This window comes from Taudactylus pleione, unplaced genomic scaffold (assembly GCF_031769625.1).
Source record: "Taudactylus pleione unplaced genomic scaffold, aTauple2 ptg000319l, whole genome shotgun sequence".
In the NCBI taxonomy this organism is placed as follows: domain Eukaryota; kingdom Metazoa; phylum Chordata; class Amphibia; order Anura; family Myobatrachidae; genus Taudactylus; species Taudactylus pleione.
In genome coordinates, this window is record NW_028284720.1 from 4386732 (window position 1) to 4411256 (window position 24525).

The following is a 24525-nucleotide window of genomic DNA, read 5'->3' on the forward strand; positions in this document are numbered from 1 at the left end:
TCTCAGTGACTAGCTCTGTACTATAGCCTATGGCTCTCACCGACTAGCTCTGTACTATAGCCTATGGCTGTCACTGACTAGCTTCTGTACTATAGCCTATGGCTCTCAGTGACTAGCTTCTGTACTATAGCCTATGGCTCTCAGTGACTAGCTCTGTACTATAGCCTATGGCTCTCAGTGACTAGCTCTGTACTATAGCCTATGGCTCTCAGTGACTAGCTTCTGTACTATAGCCTATGGCTCTCAGTGACTAGCTTCTGTACTATAGCCTATGGCTCTCAGTGACTAGCTCTGTACTATAACCTATGGCTATCAGTGACTAGCTCTGTACTATAGCCTATGGCTCTCACTGACTAGCTCTGTACTATAGCCTATGGCTCTCACTGACTAGCTTCTGTACTATAGCCTATGGCTCTCAGTGACTAGCTTCTGTACTATAGCCTATGGCTGTCACTAACTAGCTCTGTACTATAGCCTATGGCTCTCAGTGACTAGCTTCTGTACTATAGCCTATGGCTGTCAGTGACTAGCTCTGTACTATAGCCTATGGCTGTCAGTGACTAGCTCTGTACTATAGCCTATGGCTCTCAGTGACTAGCTTCTGTACTATAGCCTATGGCTCTCAGTGACTAGCTCTGTACTATAGCCTATGGCTATCAGTGACTAGCTTCTGTACTATAGCCTATGGCTCTCAGTGACTAGCTTCTGTACTATAGCCTATGGCTCTCAGTGACTAGCTCTGTACTATAGCCTATGGCTCTCAGTGACTAGCTCTGTAGTATAGCCTATGGCTCTCACTGACTAGCTTCTGTACTATAGCCTATGGCTCTCAGTGACTAGCTTTTGTACTATAGCCTATGGCTCTCACTGACTAGCTCTGTACTATAGCCTATGGCTCTCAGTGACTAGCTTCTGTACTATAGCCTATGGCTGTCAGTGACTAGCTCTGTACTATAGCCTATGGCTCTCACTGACTAGCTTCTGTACTATAGCCTATGGCTATCACTGACTAGCTTCTGTACTATAGCCTATGGCTGTCACTGACTAGCTCTGTACTATAGCCTATGGCTCTCAGTGACTAGCTCTGTACTATAGCCTATGGCTCTCACTGACTAGCTCTGTACTATAGCCTATGGCTCTCAGTGACTAGCTCTGTACTATAGCCTATGGCTCTCAGTGACTAGCTCTGTACTATAGCCTATGGCTCTCAGTGACTAGCTCTGTACTATAGCCTATGGCTCTCACTGACTAGCTTCTGTACTATAGCCTATGGCTCTCAGTGACTAGCTTCTGTACTATAGCCTATGGCTCTCACTGACTAGCTCTGTACTATAGCCTTTGGCTCTCAGTGACTACATTCTGTACTATAGCCTATGGCTGTCACTGACTAGCTCTGTACTATAGCCTATGGCTCTCAGTGACTAGCTTCTGTACTATAGCCTATGGCTGTCAGTGACTAGCTCTGTACTATAGCCTATGGCTCTCACTGACTAGCTTCTGTACTATAGCCTATGGCTATCACTGACTAGCTTCTGTACTATAGCCTATGGCTGTCACTGACTAGCTCTGTACTATAGCCTATGGCTCTCAGTGACTAGCTCTGTACTATAGCCTATGGCTCTCAGTGACCAGCTTCTGTACTATAGCCTATGGCTCTCAGTGACTAGCTCTGTACTATAGCCTATGGCTATCAGTGACTAGCTTCTGTACTATAGCCTATGGCTCTCAGTGACTAGCTTCTGTACTATAGCCTATGGCTCTCAGTGACTAGCTCTGTACTATAGCCTATGGCTCTCAGTGACTAGCCGTGTAGTATAGCCTATGGCTCTAACTGACTAGCTTCTGTACTATAGCCTATGGCTCTCAGTGACTAGCTTTTGTACTATAGCCTATGGCTCTCACTGACTAGCTCTGTACTATAGCCTATGGCTCTCAGTGACTAGCTTCTGTACTATAGCCTATGGCTGTCAGTGACTAGCTCTGTACTATAGCCTATGGCTCTCACTGACTAGCTTCTGTACTATAGCCTATGGCTATCACTGACTAGCTTCTGTACTATAGCCTATGGCTGTCACTGACTAGCTCTGTACTATAGCCTATGGCTCTCAGTGACTAGCTCTGTACTATAGCCTATGGCTCTCACTGACTAGCTCTGTACTATAGCCTATGGCTCTCAGTGACTAGCTCTGTACTATAGCCTATGGCTCTCAGTGACTAGCTCTGTACTATAGCCTATGGCTCTCAGTGACTAGCTCTGTACTATAGCCTATGGCTCTCACTGACTAGCTTCTGTACTATAGCCTATGGCTCTCAGTGACTAGCTTCTGTACTATAGCCTATGGCTCTCACTGACTAGCTCTATACTATAGCCTATGGCTCTCAGTGACTACATTCTGTACTATAGCCTATGGCTGTCACTGACTAGCTCTGTACTATAGCCTATGGCTCTCAGTGACTAGCTTCTGTACTATAGCCTATGGCTGTCAGTGACTAGCTCTGTACTATAGCCTATGGCTCTCACTGACTAGCTTCTGTACTATAGCCTATGGCTATCACTGACTAGCTTCTGTACTATAGCCTATGGCTGTCACTGACTAGCTCTGTACTATAGCCTATGGCTCTCAGTGACTAGCTCTGTACTATAGCCTATGGCTCTCAGTGACCAGCTTCTGTACTATAGCCTATGGCTGTCAGTGACTAGCTCTGTACTATAGCCTATGGCTGTCAGTGACTAGCTCTGTACTATAGCCTATGGCTGTCAGTGACTAGCTCTGTACTATAGCCTATGGCTCTCACTGACTAGCTTCTGTACTATAGCCTATGGCTCTCAGTGACTAGCTTCTGTACTATAGCCTATGGCTGTCACTGACAAGCTCTGTACTATAGCCTATGGCTCTCAGTGACTAGCTTCTGTACTATAGCCTATGGCTGTCAGTGACTAGCTCTGTACTATAGCCTATGGCTCTCACTGACTAGCTTCTGTACTATAGCCTATGGCTGTCAGTGACTAGCTCTGTACTATAGCCTATGGCTGTCAGTGACTAGCTCTGTACTATAGCCTATGGCTCTCAGTGACTAGCTCTGTACTATAGCCTATGGCTCTCACCGACTAGCTCTGTACTATAGCCTATGGCTGTCACCGACTAGCTTCTGTACTATAGCCTATGGCTCTCAGTGACTAGCTTCTGTACTATAGCCTATGGCTCTCAGTGACTAGCTCTGTACTATAACCTATGGCTATCAGTGACTAGCTCTGTACTATAGCCTATGGCTCTCAGTGACTAGCTCTGTACTATAGCCTATGGCTCTCAGTGACTAGCTTCTGTACTATAGCCTATGGCTCTCAGTGACTAGCTTCTGTACTATAGCCTTTGGCTCTCAGTGACTAGCTCTGTACTATAACCTATGGCTCTCAGTGACTAGCTCTGTACTATAGCCTATGGCTCTCAGTGACCAGCTTCTGTACTATAGCCTATGGCTGTCAGTGACTAGCTCTGTACTATAGCCTATGGCTGTCAGTGACTAGCTCTGTACTATAGCCTATGGCTGTCAGTGACTAGCTCTGTACTATAGCCTATGGCTCTCAGTGACTAGCTCTGTACTATAGCCTATGGCTATCAGTGACTAGCTCTGTACTATAGCCTATGGCTCTCACTGACTAGCTCTGTACTATAGCCTATGGCTCTCACTGACTAGCTTCTGTACTATAGCCTATGGCTCTCAGTGACTAGCTTCTGTACTATAGCCTATGGCTGTCACTGACTAGCTCTGTACTATAGCCTATGGCTCTCAGTGACTAGCTTCTGTACTATAGCCTATGGCTGTCAGTGACTAGCTCTGTACTATAGCCTATGGCTCTCACTGACTAGCTTCTGTACTATAGCCTATGGCTGTCAGTGACTAGCTCTGTACTATAGCCTATGGCTGTCAGTGACTAGCTCTGTACTATAGCCTATGGCTCTCAGTGACTAGCTCTGTACTATAGCCTATGGCTCTCACCGACTAGCTCTGTACTATAGCCTATGGCTGTCACCGACTAGCTTCTGTACTATAGCCTATGGCTCTCAGTGACTAGCTTCTGTACTATAGCCTATGGCTCTCAGTGAATAGCTCTGTACTATAACCTATGGCTATCAGTGACTAGCTCTGTACTATAGCCTATGGCTCTCACTGACTAGCTCTGTACTATAGCCTATGGCTCTCAGTGACTAGCTTCTGTACTATAGCCTATGGCTCTCAGTGACTAGCTTCTGTACTATAGCCTATGGCTGTCACTGACTAGCTCTGTACTATAGCCTATGGCTCTCAGTGACTAGCTTCTGTACTATAGCCTATGGCTGTCAGTGACTAGCTCTGTACTATATCCTATGGCTGTCAGTGACTAGCTCTGTACTATAGCCTATAGCTCTCAGTGACTAGCTTCTGTACTATAGCCTATGGCTCTCAGTGACAAGCTCTGTACTATAGCCTATGGCTATCTGTGACTAGCTTCTGTACTATAGCCTATGGCTCTCAGTGACTAGCTTCTGTACTATAGCCTTTGGCTCTCAGTGAATAGCTCTGTACTATAACCTATGGCTATCAGTGACTAGCTCTGTACTATAGCCTATGGCTCTCACTGACTAGCTCTGTACTATAGCCTATGGCTCTCACTGACTAGCTTCTGTACTATAGCCTATGGCTCTCAGTGACTAGCTTCTGTACTATAGCCTATGGCTGTCACTGACTAGCTCTGTACTATAGCCTATGGCTCTCAGTGACTAGCTTCTGTACTATAGCCTATGGCTGTCAGTGACTAGCTCTGTACTATAGCCTATGGCTGTCAGTGACTAGCTCTGTACTATAGCCTATGGCTCTCAGTGACTAGCTTCTGTACTATAGCCTATGGCTCTCAGTGACAAGCTCTGTACTATAGCCTATGGCTATCAGTGACTAGCTTCTGTACTATAGCCTATGGCTCTCAGTGACTAGCTTCTGTACTATAGCCTATGGCTCTCAGTGACTAGCTCTGTACTATAGCCTATGGCTCTCAGTGACTAGCTCTGTACTATAGCCTATGGCTCTCACTGACTAGCTTCTGTACTATAGCCTATGGCTCTCAGTGACTAGCTTCTGTACTATAGCCTATGGCTCTCACTGACTAGCTCTGTACTATAGCCTATGGCTCTCAGTGACTAGCTTCTGTACTATAGCCTATGGCTGTCAGTGACTAGCTCTGTACTATAGCCTATGGCTCTCACTGACTAGCTTCTGTACTATAGCCTATGGCTATCACTGACTAGCTTCTGTACTATAGCCTATGGCTGTCACTGACTAGCTCTGTACTATAGCCTATGGCTCTCAGTGACTAGCTCTGTACTATAGCCTATGGTTCTCACTGACTAGCTCTGTACTATAGCCTATGGCTATCAGTGACTAGCTTCTGTACTATAGCGTATGGCTCTCAGTGACTAGCTTCTGTACTATAGCCTATGGCTCTCAGTGACTAGCTCTGTACTATAGCCTATGGCTCTCAGTGACTAGCTCTGTACTATAGCCTATGGCTCTCACTGACTAGCTTCTGTACTATAGCCTATGGCTCTCAGTGACTAGCTTCTGTACTATAGCCTATGGCTGTCAGTGACTAGCTCTGTACTATAGCCTATGGCTCTCACTGACTAGCTTCTGTTCTATAGCCTATGGCTATCACTGACTAGCTTCTGTACTATAGCCAAAGGCTGTCACTGACTAGCTCTGTACTATAGCCTATGGCTCTCAGTGACTAGCTCTGTACTATAGCCTATGGCTCTCACTGACTAGCTTCTGTACTATAGCCTATGGCTGTCAGTGACTAGCTCTGTACTATAGCCTATGGCTCTCAGTGACTAGCTCTGTACTATAGCCTATTGCTCTCACTGACTAGCTCTGTATTATAGCCTATGGCTATCAGTGACTAGCTTCTGTACTATAGCGTATGGCTCTCAGTGACTAGCTTCTGTACTATAGCCTATGGCTCTCAGTGACTAGCTCTGTACTATAGCCTATGGCTCTCAGTGACTAGCTCTGTACTATAGCCTATGGCTCTCACTGACTAGCTTCTGTACTATAGCCTATGGCTCTCAGTGACTAGCTTCTTTACTATAGCCTATGGCTCTCACTGACTAGCTCTGTACTATAGCCTATGGCTCTCAGTGACTAGCTTCTGTACTATAGCCTATGGCTGTCAGTGACTAGCTCTGTACTATAGCCTATGGCTCTCAGTGACTAGCTCTGTACTATAGCCTATGGCTCTCACTGACTAGCTTCTGTACTATAGCCTATGGCTGTCAGTGACTAGCTCTGTACTATAGCCTATGGCTGTCAGTGACTAGCTCTGTACTATAGCCTATGGCTCTCAGTGACTAGCTCTGTACTATAGCCTATGGCTCTCACTGACTAGCTCTGTACTATAGCCTATGGCTCTCAGTGACTAGCTTCTGTACTATAGCCTATGGCTGTCACTGACTAGCTTCTGTACTATAGCCTATGGCTCTCAGTGACTAGCTTCTGTACTATAGCCTATGGCTGTCAGTGACTAGCTCTGTACTATAGCCTATGGCTCTCACTGACTAGCTTCTGTTCTATAGCCTATGGCTATCACTGACTAGCTTCTGTACTATAGCCAAAGGCTGTCACTGACTAGCTCTGTACTATAGCCTATGGCTCTCAGTGACTAGCTCTGTACTATAGCCTATGGCTCTCACTGACTAGCTTCTGTACTATAGCCTATGGCTGTCAGTGACTAGCTCTGTACTATAGCCTATGGCTCTCAGTGACTAGCTCTGTACTATAGCCTATTGCTCTCACTGACTAGCTCTGTATTATAGCCTATGGCTATCAGTGACTAGCTTCTGTACTATAGCGTATGGCTCTCAGTGACTAGCTTCTGTACTATAGCCTATGGCTCTCAGTGACTAGCTCTGTACTATAGCCTATGGCTCTCAGTGACTAGCTCTGTACTATAGCCTATGGCTCTCACTGACTAGCTTCTGTACTATAGCCTATGGCTCTCAGTGACTAGCTTCTTTACTATAGCCTATGGCTCTCACTGACTAGCTCTGTACTATAGCCTATGGCTCTCAGTGACTAGCTTCTGTACTATAGCCTATGGCTGTCAGTGACTAGCTCTGTACTATAGCCTATGGCTCTCAGTGACTAGCTCTGTACTATAGCCTATGGCTCTCACTGACTAGCTTCTGTACTATAGCCTATGGCTGTCAGTGACTAGCTCTGTACTATAGCCTATGGCTGTCAGTGACTAGCTCTGTACTATAGCCTATGGCTCTCAGTGACTAGCTCTGTACTATAGCCTATGGCTCTCACTGACTAGCTCTGTACTATAGCCTATGGCTCTCAGTGACTAGCTTCTGTACTATAGCCTATGGCTGTCACTGACTAGCTTCTGTACTATAGCCTATGGCTGTCAGTGACTAGCTTCTGTACTATAGCCTATGGCTGTCAGTGACTAGCTCTGTACTATAGCCTATGGCTGTCAGTGACTAGCTCTGTACTATAGCCTATGGCTCTCAGTGACTAGCTCTGTACTATAGCCTATGGCTCTCACTGACTAGCTCTGTACTATAGCCTATGGCTGTCAGTGACTAGCTCTGTACTATAGCCTATGGCTCTCAGTGACTAGCTCTGTACTATAGCCTATGGCTCTCACTGACTAGCTTCTGTACTATAGCCTATGGCTGTCAGTGACTAGCTCTGTACTATAGCCTATGGCTGTCAGTGACTAGCTCTGTACTATAGCCTATGGCTCTCAGTGACTAGCTCTGTACTATAGCCTATGGCTCTCACTGACTAGCTCTGTACTATAGCCTATGGCTCTCAGTGACTAGCTTCTGTACTATAGCCTATGGCTGTCACTGACTAGCTTCTGTACTATAGCCTATGGCTGTCAGTGACTAGCTTCTGTACTATAGCCTATGGCTGTCAGTGACTAGCTCTGTACTATAGCCTATGGCTCTCAGTGACTAGCTCTGTACTATAGCCTATGGCTCTCAGTGACTAGCTTCTGTACTATAGCCTATGGCTGTCACTGACTAGCTCTGTACTATAGCCTATGGCTCTCAGTGACTAGCTCTGTACTATAGCCTATGGCTCTCAGTGACTAGTTCTGTACTATAGCCTATGGCTCTCAGTGACTAGCTTCTGTACTATAGCCTATGGCTGTCACTGACTAGCTCTGTACTATAGCCTATGGCTCTCAGTGACTAGCTCTGTACTATAGCCTATGGCTATCACTGACTAGCTTCTGTACTATAGCCTATGGCTGTCACTGACTAGCTCTGTACTATAGCCTATGGCTCTCTGTGACTAGCTCTGTACTATAGCCTATGGCTCTCTGTGACTAGCTCTGTACTATAGCCTATGGCTCTCAGTGACTAGCTTCTGTACTATAGCCTATGGCTGTCAGTGACTAGCTCTGTACTATAGCCTATGGCTGTCAGTGACTAGCTCTGTACTATAGCCTATGGCTCTCAGTGACTAGCTCTGTACTATAGCCTATGGCTCTCACTGACTAGCTCTGTACTATAGCCTATGGCTCTCAGTGACTAGTTTCTGTACTATAGCCTATGGCTCTCACTGACTAGCTTCTGTACTATAGCCTATGGCTCTCAGTGACTAGCTTCTGTACTATAGCCTATGGCTGTCAGTGACTAGCTCTGTACTATAGCCTATGGCTCTCAGTGACTAGCTCTGTACTATAGCCTTTGGCTCTCAGTGACTAGCTTCTGTACTATAGCCTATGGCTGTCACTGACTAGCTCTGTACTATAGCCTATGGCTCTCAGTGACTAGCTCTGTACTATAGCCTATGGCTCTCAGTGACTAGCTCTGTACTATAGCCTATGGCTCTCAGTGACTAGCTCTGTACTATAGCCTATGGCTCTCAGTGACTAGCTCTGTACTATAGCCTATGGCTCTCAGTGACTAGCTCTGTACTATAGCCTATGGCTCTCAGTGACTAGCTTCTGTACTATAGCCTATGGCTCTCAGTGACTAGCTTCTGTACAATAGCCTATGGCTGTCACTGACTAGCTCTGTACTATAGCCTATGGCTTTCACTGACAAGCTTCTGTACTATAGCCTATGGCTGTCAGTGACTAGCTCTGTACTATAGCCTATGGCTCTCAGTGACTAGCTCTGTACTATAGCCTATGGCTCTCACTGACTAGCTTCTGTACTATAGCTTATGGCTGTCAGTGACTAGCTCTGTACTATAGCCTATGGCTCTCAGTGACTAGCTCTGTACTATAGCCTATGGCTCTCAGTGACTAGTTCTGAACTATAGCCTATGGCTCTCAGTGACTAGCTCTGTACTATAGCCTATGGCTCTCAGTGACTAGTTCTGTACTATAGCCTATGGCTCTCAGTGACTAGCTTCTGTACTATAGCCTATGGCTCTCAGTGACTAGCTTCTGTACTATAGCCTATGGCTCTCAGTGACTATCTTCTGTACTATAGCCTATGGCTCTCAGTGACTAGCTCTGTACTATAGCCTATGGCTCTCAGTGACTAGCTTCTGTACTATAGCCTATGGCTGTCAGTGACTAGCTCTGTACTATAGCCTATGGCTCTCACTGACTAGCTTCTGTATCATAGCCTATGGCTATCACTGACTAGCTTCTGTACTATAGCCTATGGCTGTCACTGACTAGCTCTGTACTATAGCCTATGGCTCTCAGTGACTAGCTTCTGTACTATAGCCTATGGCTGTCAGTAACTAGCTCTGTACTATAGCCTATGGCTGTCAGTGACTAGCTCTGTACTATAGCCTATGGCTCTGAGTGACTAGCTCTGTACTATAGCCTATGGCTCTCAGTGACTAGCTCAGTACTATAGCCTATGGCTCTCAGTGACTAGCTCTGTACTATAACCTATGGCTCTCAGTGACTAGCTCTGTACTATAGCCTATGGCTCTCAGTGAATAGCTTCTGTACTATAGCCTATGGCTCTCAGTGACTAGCTTCTGTACTATAGCCTATGGCTCTCAGTGACTAGCTCTGTACTATAGCCTATGGCTATCAGTGACTAGCTCTGTACTATAGCCTATGGCTGTCACTGACTAGCTCTGTACTATAGCCTATGGCTCTCTGTGACTAGCTCTGTACTATAGCCTATGGCTCGCAGTGACTAGCTTCTGTACTATAGCCTATGGCTGTCAGTGACTAGCTCTGTACTATAGCCTATGGCTGTCAGTGACTAGCTCTGTACTATAGCCTATGGCTCTCAGTGACTAACTCTGTACTATAGCCTATGGCTCTCAGTGACTAGCTTCTGTACTATAGCCTATGGCTCTCAGTGACTAGCTTCTGTACTATAGCCTATGGCTCTCAGTGACTAGCTCTGTACTATAGCCTATGGCTGTCACTGACTAGCTCTGTACTATAGCCTATGGCTCTCTGTGACTAGCTCTGTACTATAGCCTATGGCTCGCAGTGACTAGCTTCTGTACTATAGCCTATGGCTGTCAGTGACTAGCTCTGTACTATAGCCTATGGCTGTCAGTGACTAGCTCTGTACTATAGCCTATGGCTCTCAGTGACTAACTCTGTACTATAGCCTATGGCTCTCACTGACTAGCTCTCTACTATAGCCTATGGCTCTCAGTGACTAGCTTCTGTACTATAGCCTATGGCTCTCACTGACTAGCTTCTGTACTATAGCCTATGGCTGTCAGTGACTAGCTTCTGTACTATAGCCTATGGCTCTCTGTGATTAGCTCTGTACTATAGCCTATGGCTCGCAGTGACTAGCTTCTGTACTATAGCCTATGGCTGTCAGTGACTAGCTCTGTACTATAGCCTATGGCTGTCAGTGACTAGCTCTGTACTATAGCCTATGGCTCTCAGTGACTAACTCTGTACTATAGCCTATGGCTCTCACTGATTAGCTCTCTACTATAGCCTATGGCTCTCAGTGACTAGCTTCTGTACTATAGCCTATTGCTCTCACTGACTAGCTTCTGTACTATAGCCTATGGCTCTCAGTGACTAGCTTCTGTACTATAGCCTATGGCTGTCAGTGACTAGCTCTGTACTATAGCCTATGGCTCTCAGTGACTAGCTCTGTACTATAGCCTTTGGCTCTCAGTGACTAGCTTCTGTACTATAGCCTATGGCTGTCACTGACTAGCTCTGTACTGTAGCCTATGGCTCTCAGTGACTAGCTCTGTACTATAGCCTTTGGCTCTCAGTGACTAGCTTCTGTACTATAGCCTATGGCTGTCACTGACTAGCTCTGTACTATAGCCTATGGCTCTCAGTGACTAGCTCTGTACTATAGCCTATGGCTCTCAGTGTCTAGCTCTGTACTATAGCCTATGGCTCTCAGTGACTAGCTCTGTACTATAGCCTATGGCTCTCAGTGACTAGCTCTGTACTATAGCCTATGGCTCTCAGTGACTAGCTCTGTACTATAGCCTATGGCTCTCAGTGACTAGCTCTGTACTGTAGCCTATGGCTCTCAGTGACTAGCTTCTGTACTATAGCCTATGGCTCTCAGTGACTAGCTCTGTACTGTAGCCTATGGCTCTCAGTGACTAGCTCTGTACTGTAGCCTATGGCTCTCAGTGACTAGCTTCTGTACTATAGCCTATGGCTCTCAGTGACTAGCTTCTGTACTATAGCCTATGGCTCTCAGTGACTAGCTCTGTACTATAGCCTATGGCTGTCACTGACTAGCTCTGTACTATAGCCTATGGCTCTCTGTGACTAGCTCTGTACTATAGCCTATGGCTCGCAGTGACTAGCTTCTGTACTATAGCCTATGGCTGTCAGTGACTAGCTCTGTACTATAGCCTATGGCTGTCAGTGACTAGCTCTGTACTATAGCCTATGGCTCTCAGTGACTAACTCTGTACTATAGCCTATGGCTCTCACTGACTAGCTCTCTACTATAGCCTATGGCTCTCAGTGACTAGCTTCTGTACTATAGCCTATGGCTCTCACTGACTAGCTTCTGTACTATAGCCTATGGCTGTCAGTGACTAGCTTCTGTACTATAGCCTATGGCTCTCTGTGACTAGCTCTGTACTATAGCCTATGGCTCGCAGTGACTAGCTTCTGTACTATAGCCTATGGCTGTCAGTGACTAGCTCTGTACTATAGCCTATGGCTGTCAGTGACTAGCTCTGTACTATAGCCTATGGCTCTCAGTGACTAACTCTGTACTATAGCCTATGGCTCTCACTGATTAGCTCTCTACTATAGCCTATGGCTCTCAGTGACTAGCTTCTGTACTATAGCCTATTGCTCTCACTGACTAGCTTCTGTACTATAGCCTATGGCTCTCAGTGACTAGCTTCTGTACTATAGCCTATGGCTGTCAGTGACTAGCTCTGTACTATAGCCTATGGCTCTCAGTGACTAGCTCTGTACTATAGCCTTTGGCTCTCAGTGACTAGCTTCTGTACTATAGCCTATGGCTGTCACTGACTAGCTCTGTACTGTAGCCTATGGCTCTCAGTGACTAGCTCTGTACTATAGCCTTTGGCTCTCAGTGACTAGCTTCTGTACTATAGCCTATGGCTGTCACTGACTAGCTCTGTACTATAGCCTATGGCTCTCAGTGACTAGCTCTGTACTATAGCCTATGGCTCTCAGTGACTAGCTTCTGTACTGTAGCCTATGGCTCTCAGTGACTAGCTCTGTACTGTAGCCTATGGCTCTCAGTGACTAGCTCTGTACTGTAGCCTATGGCTCTCAGTGACTAGCTTCTGTACTGTAGCCTATGGCTCTCACTGACTAGCTCTGTACTATAGCCTATGGCTCTCAGTGACTAGCTTCTGTACTATAGCCTATGGCTCTCAGTGACTAGCTCTGTACTATAGCCTATGGCTCTCACTGACTAGCTTCTGTACTATAGCCTATGGCTATCACTGACTAGCTTCTGTACTATAGCCTATGGCTGTCACTGACTAGCTCTGTACTATAGCCTATGGCTCTCAGTGACTAGCTCTGTACTATAGCCTATGGCTCTCAGTGACCAGCTTCTGTACTATAGCCTATGGCTGTCAGTGACTAGCTCTGTACTATAGCCTATGGCTGTCAGTGACTAGCTCTGTACTATAGCCTATGGCTGTCAGTGACTAGCTCTGTACTATAGCCTATGGCTCTCAGTGACTAGCTCTGTACTATAGCCTATGGCTATCAGTGACTAGCTCTGTACTATAGCCTATGGCTCTCACTGACTAGCTCTGTACTATAGCCTACGGCTCTCACTGACTAGCTTCTGTACTATAGCCTACGGCTCTCAGTGACTAGCTTCTGTACTATAGCCTATGGCTGTTACTGACTAGCTCTGTACTATAGCCTATGGCTCTCAGTGACTAGCATCTGTACTATAGCCTATGGCTGTCAGTGACTAGCTCTGTACTATAGCCTATGGCTCTCACTGACTAGCTTCTGTACTATAACCTATGGCTATCACTGACTAGCTTCTGTACTATAGCCTATGGCTTTCACTGACTAGCTCTGTACTATAGCCTATGGCTCTCAGTGACTAGCTCTGTACTATAGCTTATGGCTCTCAGTGACAAGCTTCTGTACTATAGCCTATGGCTGTCAGTGACTAGCTCTGTACTATAGCCTATGGCTGTCAGTGACTAGCTTTGTACTATAGCCTATAGCTCTCAGTGACTAGCTCTGTACTATAGCCTATGGCTCTCACCGACTAGCTCTGTACTATAGCCTATGGCTGTCACCGACTAGCTTCTGTACTATAGCCTATGGCTCTCAGTGACTAGCTTCTGTACTATAGCCTATGGCTCTCAGTGACTAGCTCTGTACTATAACCTATGGCTATCAGTGACTAGCTCTGTACTATAGCCTATGGCTCTCAGTGACTAGCTCTGTACTATAGCCTATGGCTCTCAGTGACTAGCTGCTGTACTATAGCCTATGGCTCTCAGTGACTAGCTTCTGCACTATAGCCTATGGCTCTCAGTGACTAGCTCTGTACTATAACCTATGGCTATCAGTGACTAGCTCTGTACTATAGCCTATGGCTCTCACTGACTAGCCCTGTACTATAGCCTATGGCTCTCACTGACTAGCTTCTGTACTATAGCCTATGGCTCTCAGTGACTAGCTTCTGTACTATAGCCTATGGCTGTCAGTGACTAGCTCTGTACTATAGCCTATGGCTCTCAGTGACTGGCTTCTGTACTATAGCCTATGGTTGTCAGTGACTAGCTCTGTACTATAGCCTAGGTCTCTCTGACTAGCTTCTGTACTATAACCTATGGCTATCACTGACTAGCTTCTGTACTATAGCCTATGGCTGTCACTGACTAGCTCTGTACTATAGCCTATGGCTCTCAGTGACTAGCTCTGTACTATAGCCTATGGCTCTCAGTGACTAGCTTCTGTACTATAGCCTATGGCTGTCAGTGACTAGCTCTGTACTATAGCCTATGGCTGTCAGTGACTAGCTCTGTACTATAGCCTATGGCTCTCAGTGACTAGCTTCTGTACTATAGCCTATTGCTCTCAGTGACTAGCTCTGTACTATAGCCTATGGCTATCAGTGACTAGCTTCTGTACTATAGCCTATGGCTCTCAGTGACTAGCTTCTGTACTATAGCCTATGGCTCTCACTGACAAGCTCTGTACTATAGCCTATGGCTCTCACTGTCTAGCTTCTGTACTATAGCCTATGGCTCTCAGTGACTAGCTTCTGTACTATAGCCTATGGCTGTCACTGACTAGCTCTGTACTATAGCCTATGGCTCTCAGTGACTAGCTTCTGTACTATAGCCTATGGCTGTCAGTGACTAGCTCTGTACTGTAGCCTATGGCTCTCACTGACTAGCTTCTGTACTATAGCCTATGGCTATCACTGACTAGCTTCTGTACTATAGCCTATGGCTGTCACTGACTAGCTCTGTACTATAGCCTATGGCTCTCAGTGACTAGCTCTGTACTATAGCCTATGGCTCTCACTGACTAGCTTCTGTACTATAGCCTATGGCTGTCAGTGACTAGCTCTGTACTATAGCCTATGGCTGTCAGTGACTAGCTCTGTACTATAGCCTATGGCTCTCAGTGACTAGCTCTGTACTATAGCCTATGGCTCTCAGTGACTAGCTTCTGTACTATAGCCTATGGCTCTCAGTGACTAGCTTCTGTACTATAGCCTATGGCTATCACTGACTAGCTTCTGTACTATAGCCTATGGCTGTCACTGACTAGCTCTGTACTATAGCCTATGGCTCTCAGTGACTAGCTCTGTACTATAGCCTATGGCTCTCAGTGACTAGCTTCTGTACTATAGCCTATGGCTGTCAGTGACTAGCTCTGTACTATAGCCTATGGCTCTCAGTGACTAGCTCTGTACTATAGCCTATGGCTCTCAGTGACTAGCTTCTGTACTATAGCCTATGGCTGTCACTGACTAGCTCTGTACTATAGCCTATGGCTCTCAGTGACTAGCTCTGTACTATAGCCTATGGCTCTCACTGACTAGCTTCTGTACTATAGCCTATGGATCTCATTGACTTGCTCTGTACTATAGCCTATGGCTCTCACTGACTAGCTTCTGTACTATAGCCTATGGCTCTCAGTGACTAGCTCTGTACTATAGCCTATGGCTCTCAGTGACTAGCTTCTGTACTATAGCCTATGGCTCTCAGTGACTAGCTACTGTACTATAGCCTATGGCTCTCAGTGACTAGCTTCTGTACTATAGCCTATGGCTCTCAGTGACTAGCTTCTGTACTATAGCCTATGGCTATCAGTGACTAGCTTCTGTACTATAGCCTATGGCTCTCAGTGACTAGCTCTGTACTATAGCCTATGGCTATCAGTGACTAGCTCTGTACTATAGCCTATGGCTCTCACTGACTAGCTCTGTACTATAGCCTATGGCTCTCACTGACTAGCTTCTGTACTATAGCCTATGGCTCTCAGTGACTAGCTTCTGTACTATAGCCTATGGCTGTCACTGACTATCTCTGTACAATAGCCTATGGCTCTCAGTGACTAGCTTCTGTACTATAGCCTATGGCTGTCAGTGACTAGCTTCTGTACTATAACCTATGGCTATCACTGACTAGCTTCTGTACTATAGCCTATGGCTGTCACTGACTAGCTCTGTACTATAGCCTATGGCTCTCTGTGACTAGCTCTGTACTATAGCCTATGGCTCGCAGTGACTAGCTTCTGTACTATAGCCTATGGCTGTCAGTGACTAGCTCTGTACTATAGCCTATGGCTGTCAGTGACTAGCTCTGTACTATAGCCTATGGCTCTCAGTGACTAACTCTGTACTATAGCCTATGGCTCTCACTGATTAGCTCTCTACTATAGCCTATGGCTCTCAGTGACTAGCTTCTGTACTATAGCCTATTGCTCTCACTGACTAGCTTCTGTACTATAGCCTATGGCTCTCAGTGACTAGCTTCTGTACTATAGCCTATGGCTGTCAGTGACTAGCTCTGTACTATAGCCTATGGCTCTCAGTGACTAGCTCTGTACTATAGCCTTTGGCTCTCAGTGACTAGCTTCTGTACTATAGCCTATGGCTGTCACTGACTAGCTCTGTACTATAGCCTATGGCTCTCAGTGACTAGCTCTGTACTATAGCCTTTGGCTCTCAGTGACTAGCTTCTGTACTATAGCCTATGGCTGTCACTGACTAGCTCTGTACTATAGCCTATGGCTCTCAGTGACTAGCTCTGTACTATAGCCTATGGCTCTCAGTGACTAGCTCTGTACTATAGCCTATGGCTCTCAGTGACTAGCTCTGTACTATAGCCTATGGCTCTCAGTGCCTAGCTTCTGTACTATAGCCTATGGCTCTCAGTGACTAGCTCTGCACTATAGCCTATGGCTCTCAGTGACTAGCTCTGTACTATAGCCTATGGCTCTCATTGACTAGCTCTGTACTATAGCCTATGGCTCTAAGTGACTAGCTTCTGTACTATAGCCTATGGCTGTCACTGACTAGCTCTGTACTATAGCCTATGGCTCTCAGTGACTAGCTTCTGTACTATAGCCTATGGCTGTCAGTGTCTAGCTCTGTACTATAGCCTATGGCTCTCACTGACTAGCTTCTGTACTATAGCCTATGGCTATCACTGACTAGCTTCTGTACTATAGCCTATGGCTGTCAATGACTAGCTCTGTACTATAGCCTATGGCTCTCAGTGACTAGCTCTGTACTATAGCCTATGGCTGTCAGTGACTAGCTCTGTACTATAGCCTATGGCTCTCAGTGACTAACTCTGTACTATAGCCTATGGCTCTCACTGACTAGCTCTCTACTATAGCCTATGGCTCTCAGTGACTAGCTTCTGTACTATAGCCTATGGCTCTCACTGACTAGCTTCTGTACTATAGCCTATGGCTGTCAGTGACTAGCTTCTGTACTATAGCCTATGGCTCTCTGTGACTAGCTCTGTACTATAGCCTATGGCTGTCAGTGACTAGCTTCTGTACTATAGCCTATGGCTATCACTGACTAGCTTCTGTACTATAGCCTATGGCTGTCACTGACTAGCTCTGTACTATAGCCTATGGCTCTCAGTGACTAGCTCTGTACTATAGCCTATGGCTCTCAGTGACTAGCTTCTGTACTATAGCCTATGGCTGTCAGTGACTAGCTCTGTACTATAGCCTATGGCTCTCAGTGACTAGCTCTGTACTATAGCCTATGGCTCTCAGTGACTAGCTTCTGTACTATAGCCTATGGCTGTCACTGACTAGCTCTGTACTATAGCCTATGGCTCTCAGTGACTAGCTCTGTACTATAGCCTATGGCTCTCACTGACTAGCTTCTGTACTATAGCCTATGGATCTCATTGACTTGCTCTGTACTATAGCCTATGGCTCTCACTGACTAGCTTCTGTACTATAGCCTATGGCTCTCAGTGACTAGCTCTGTACTATAGCCTATGGCTCTCAGTGACTAGCTTCTGTACTATAGCCTATGGCTCTCAGTGACTAGCTACTGTACTATAGCCTATGGCTCTCAGTGACTAGCTTCTGTACTATAGCCTATGGCTCTCAGTGACTAGCTTCTGTACTATAGCCTATGGCTATCAGTGACTAGCTTCTGTACTATAGCCTATGGCTCTCAGTGACTAGCTCTGTACTATAGCCTATGGCTATCAGTGACTAGCTCTGTACTATAGCCTATGGCTCTCACTGACTAGCTCTGTACTATAGCCTATGGCTCTCACTGACTAGCTTCTGTACTATAGCCTATGGCTCTCAGTGACTAGCTTCTGTACTATAGCCTATGGCTGTCACTGACTATCTCTGTACAATAGCCTATGGCTCTCAGTGACTAGCTTCTGTACTATAGCCTATGGCTGTCAGTGACTAGCTTCTGTACTATAACCTATGGCTATCACTGACTAGCTTCTGTACTATAGCCTATGGCTGTCAGTGACTAGCTCTGTACTATAGCCTATGGCTCTCAGTGACTAGCTCTGTACTATAGCCTTTGGCTCTCAGTGACTAGCTTCTGTACTATAGCCTATGGCTGTCACTGACTAGCTCTGTACTATAGCCTATGGCTCTCAGTGACTAGCTCTGTACTATAGCCTTTGGCTCTCAGTGACTAGCTTCTGTACTATAGCCTATGGCTGTCACTGACTAGCTCTGTACTATAGCCTATGGCTCTCAGTGACTAGCTCTGTACTATAGCCTATGGCTCTCAGTGACTAGCTCTGTACTATAGCCTATGGCTCTCAGTGACTAGCTCTGTACTATAGCCTATGGCTCTCAGTGCCTAGCTTCTGTACTATAGCCTATGGCTCTCAGTGACTAGCTCTGCACTATAGCCTATGGCTCTCAGTGACTAGCTCTGTACTATAGCCTATGGCTCTCAGTGACTAGCTCTGTACTATAGCCTATGGCTCTCAGTGACTAGCTCTGTACTGTAGCCTATGGCTCTCAGTGACTAGCTTCTGTACTGTAGCCTATGGCTCTCAGTGACTAGCTCTGTACTGTAGCCTATGGCTCTCATTGACTAGCTCTGTACTATAGCCTATGGCTCTAAGTGACTAGCTTCTGTACTATAGCCTATGGCTGTCACTGACTAGCTCTGTACTATAGCCTATGGCTCTCAGTGACTAGCTTCTGTACTATAGCCTATGGCTGTCAGTGTCTAGCTCTGTACTATAGCCTATGGCTCTCACTGACTAGCTTCTGTACTATAGCCTATGGCTATCACTGACTAGCTTCTGTACTATAGCCTATGGCTGTCAATGACTAGCTCTGTACTATAGCCTATGGCTCTCAGTGACTAGCTCTGTACTATAGCCTATGGCTGTCAGTGACTAGCTCTGTACTATAGCCTATGGCTCTCAGTGACTAACTCTGTACTATAGCCTATGGCTCTCACTGACTAGCTCTCTACTATAGCCTATGGCTCTCAGTGACTAGCTTCTGTACTATAGCCTATGGCTCTCACTGACTAGCTTCTGTACTATAGCCTATGGCTGTCAGTGACTAGCTTCTGTACTATAGCCTATGGCTCTCTGTGACTAGCTCTGTACTATAGCCTATGGCTGTCAGTGACTAGCTTCTGTACTATAGCCTATGGCTATCACTGACTAGCTTCTGTACTATAGCCTATGGCTGTCACTGACTAGCTCTGTACTATAGCCTATGGCTCTCAGTGACTAGCTCTGTACTATAGCCTATGGCTCTCAGTGACTAGCTTCTGTACTATAGCCTATGGCTGTCAGTGACTAGCTCTGTACTATAGCCTATGGCTCTCAGTGACTAGCTCTGTACTATAGCCTATGGCTCTCAGTGACTAGCTTCTGTACTATAGCCTATGGCTGTCACTGACTAGCTCTGTACTATAGCCTATGGCTCTCAGTGACTAGCTCTGTACTATAGCCTATGGCTCTCACTGACTAGCTTCTGTACTATAGCCTATGGATCTCATTGACTTGCTCTGTACTATAGCCTATGGCTCTCACTGACTAGCTTCTGTACTATAGCCTATGGCTCTCAGTGACTAGCTCTGTACTATAGCCTATGGCTCTCAGTGACTAGCTTCTGTACTATAGCCTATGGCTCTCAGTGACTAGCTACTGTACTATAGCCTATGGCTCTCAGTGACTAGCTTCTGTACTATAGCCTATGGCTCTCAGTGACTAGCTTCTGTACTATAGCCTATGGCTATCAGTGACTAGCTTCTGTACTATAGCCTATGGCTCTCAGTGACTAGCTCTGTACTATAGCCTATGGCTATCAGTGACTAGCTCTGTACTATAGCCTATGGCTCTCACTGACTAGCTCTGTACTATAGCCTATGGCTCTCACTGACTAGCTTCTGTACTATAGCCTATGGCTCTCAGTGACTAGCTTCTGTACTATAGCCTATGGCTGTCACTGACTATCTCTGTACAATAGCCTATGGCTCTCAGTGACTAGCTTCTGTACTATAGCCTATGGCTGTCAGTGACTAGCTTCTGTACTATAACCTATGGCTATCACTGACTAGCTTCTGTACTATAGCCTATGGCTGTCACTGACTAGCTCTGTACTATAGCCTATGGCTCTCAGTGACTAGCTTCTGTACTATAGCCTATGGCTCTCAGTGACTAGCTACTGTACTATAGCCTATGGCTCTCAGTGACTAGCTTCTGTACTATAGCCTATGGCTCTCAGTGACTAGCTTCTGTACTATAGCCTATGGCTATCAGTGACTAGCTTCTGTACTATAGCCTATGGCTCTCAGTGACTAGCTCTGTACTATAGCCTATGGCTATCAGTGACTAGCTCTGTACTATAGCCTATGGCTCTCACTGACTAGCTCTGTACTATAGCCTATGGCTCTCACTGACTAGCTTCTGTACTATAGCCTATGGCTCTCAGTGACTAGCTTCTGTACTATAGCCTATGGCTGTCACTGACTATCTCTGTACAATAGCCTATGGCTCTCAGTGACTAGCTTCTGTACTATAGCCTATGGCTGTCAGTGACTAGCTTCTGTACTATAACCTATGGCTATCACTGACTAGCTTCTGTACTATAGCCTATGGCTGTCACTGACTAGCTCTGTACTATAGCCTATGGCTCTCTGTGACTAGCTCTGTACTATAGCCTATGGCTCGCAGTGACTAGCTTCTGTACTATAGCATATGGCTGTCAGTGACTAGCTCTGTACTATATCCTATGGCTGTCAGTGACTAGCTCTGTACTATAGCCTATGGCTCTCAGTGACTAACTCTGTACTATAGCCTATGGCTCTCACTGATTAGCTCTCTACTATAGCCTATGGCTCTCAGTGACTAGCTTCTGTACTATAGCCTATTGCTCTCACTGACTAGCTTCTGTACTATAGCCTATGGCTCTCAGTGACTAGCTTCTGTACTATAGCCTATGGCTGTCAGTGACTAGCTCTGTACTATAGCCTATGGCTCTCAGTGACTAGCTCTGTACTATAGCCTTCGGCTCTCAGTGACTAGCTTCTGTACTATAGCCTATGGCTGTCACTGACTAGCTCTGTACTATAGCCTATGGCTCTCAGTGACTAGCTCTGTACTATAGCCTTTGGCTCTCAGTGACTAGCTTCTGTACTATAGCCTATGGCTGTCACTGACTAGCTCTGTACTATAGCCTATGGCTCTCAGTGACTAGCTCTGTACTATAGCCTATGGCTCTCAGTGACTAGCTCTGTACTATAGCCTATGGCTCTCAGTGACTAGCTCTGTACTATAGCCTATGGCTCTCAGTGACTAGCTTCTGTACTATAGCCTATGGCTCTCAGTGACTAGCTCTGTACTATAGCCTATGGCTCTCAGTGACTAGCTCTGTACTATAGCCTATGGCTCTCAGTGACTAGCTCTGTACTATAGCCTATGGCTCTCAGTGACTAGCTCTGTACTGTAGCCTATGGCTCTCAGTGACTAGCTTCTGTACTGTAGCCTATGGCTCTCAGTGACTAGCTCTGTACTGTAGCCTATGGCTCTCATTGACTAGCTCTGTACTATAGCCTATGGCTCTAAGTGACTAGCTTCTGTACTATAGCCTATGGCTGTCACTGACTAGCTCTGTACTATAGCCTATGGCTCTCAGTGACTAGCTTCTGTACTATAGCCTATGGCTGTCAGTGTCTAGCTCTGTACTATAGCCTATGGCTCTCACTGACTAGCTTCTGTACTATAGCCTATGGCTATCACTGACTAGCTTCTGTACTATAGCCTATGGCTGTCAATGACTAGCTCTGTACTATAGCCTATGGCTCTCAGTGACTAGCTCTGTACTATAGCCTATGGCTGTCAGTGACTAGCTCTGTACTATAGCCTATGGCTCTCAGTGACTAACTCTGTACTATAGCCTATGGCTCTCACTGACTAGCTCTCTACTATAGCCTATGGCTCTCAGTGACTAGCTTCTGTACTATAGCCTATTGCTCTCACTGACTAGCTTCTGTACTATAGCCTATGGCTGTCAGTGACTAGCTTCTGTACTATAGCCTATGGCTCTCTGTGACTAGCTCTGTACTATAGGCTATGGCTGTCAGTGACTAGCTTCTGTACTATAGCCTATGGCTGTCAGTGACTAGCTCTGTACTATAGCCTATGGCTGTCAGTGACTAGCTCTGTACTATAGCCTATGGCTCTCAGTGACTAACTCTGTACTATAGCCTATGGCTCTCACTGATTAGCTCTCTACTATAGCCTATGGCTCTCAGTGACTAGCTTCTGTACTATAGCCTATTGCTCTCACTGACTAGCTTCTGTACTATAGCCTATGGCTCTCAGTGACTAGCTTCTGTACTATAGCCTATGGCTGTCAGTGACTAGCTCTGTACTATAGCCTATGGCTCTCAGTGACTAGCTCTGTACTATAGCCTTTGGCTCTCAGTGACTAGCTTCTGTACTATAGCCTATGGCTGTCACTGACTAGCTCTGTACTATAGCCTATGGCTCTCAGTGACTAGCTCTGTACTATAGCCTTTGGCTCTCAGTGACTAGCTTCTGTACTATAGCTATGGCTGTCACTGACTAGCTCTGTACTATAGCCTATGGCTCTCAGTGACTAGCTCTGTACTATAGCCTATGGCTCTCAGTGACTAGCTCTGTACTATAGCCTATGGCTCTCAGTGACTAGCTCTGTACTATAGCCTATGGCTCTCAGTGACTAGCTTCTGTACTATAGCCTATGGCTCTCAGTGACTAGCTCTGTACTATAGCCTATGGCTCTCAGTGACTAGCTCTGTACTATAGCCTATGGCTCTCAGTGACTAGCTCTGTACTATAGCCTATGGCTCTCAGTGACTAGCTCTGTACTGTAGCCTATGGCTCTCAGTGACTAGCTTCTGTACTGTAGCCTATGGCTCTCAGTGACTAGCTCTGTACTGTAGCCTATGGCTCTCAGTGACTAGCTCTGTACTATAGCCTATGGCTCTAAGTGACTAGCTTCTGTACTATAGCCTATGGCTGTCACTGACTAGCTCTGTACTATAGCCTATGGCTCTCAGTGACTAGCTTCTGTACTATAGCCTATGGCTGTCAGTGTCTAGCTCTGTACTATAGCCTATGGCTCTCACTGACTAGCTTCTGTACTATAGCCTATGGCTATCACTGACTAGCTTCTGTACTATAGCCTATGGCTGTCAATGACTAGCTCTGTACTATAGCCTATGGCTCTCAGTGACTAGCTCTGTACTATAGCCTATGGCTCTCAGTGACCAGCTTCTGTACTATAGCCTATGGCTGTCAGTGACTAGCTCTGTACTATAGCCTATGGCTGTCAGTGACTAGCTCTGTACTATAGCCTATGGCTGTCAGTGACTAGCTCTGTACTATAGCCTATGGCTCTCAGTGACTAGCTCTGTACTATAGCCTATGGCTATCAGTGACTAGCTCTGTACTATAGCCTATGGCTCTCACTGACTAGCTCTGTACTATAGCCTATGGCTCTCAGTGACTAGCATCTGTACTATAGCCTATGGCTGTCAGTGACTAGCTCTGTACTATAGCCTATGGCTCTCACTGACTAGCTTCTGTACTATAACCTATGGCTATCACTGACTAGCTTCTGTACTATAGCCTATGGCTGTCACTGACTAGCTCTGTACTATAGCCTATGGCTCTCAGTGACTAGCTCTGTACTATAGCCTATGGCTCTCAGTGACTAGCTTCTGTACTATAGCCTATGGCTGTCAGTGACTAGCTCTGTACTATAGCCTATGGCTGTCAGTGACTAGCTCTGTACTATAGCCTATAGCTCTCAGTGACTAGCTCTGTACTATAGCCTATGGCTCTCACCGACTAGCTCTGTACTATAGCCTATGGCTGTCACCGACTAGCTTCTGTACTATAGCCTATGGCTCTCAGTGACTAGCTTCTGTACTATAGCCTATGGCTCTCAGTGACTAGCTCTGTACTATAACCTATGGCTATCAGTGACTAGCTCTGTACTATAGCCTATGGCTCTCAGTGACTAGCTCTGTACTATAGCCTATGGCTCTCAGTGACTAGCTTCTGTACTATAGCCTATGGCTCTCAGTGACTAGCTTCTGTACT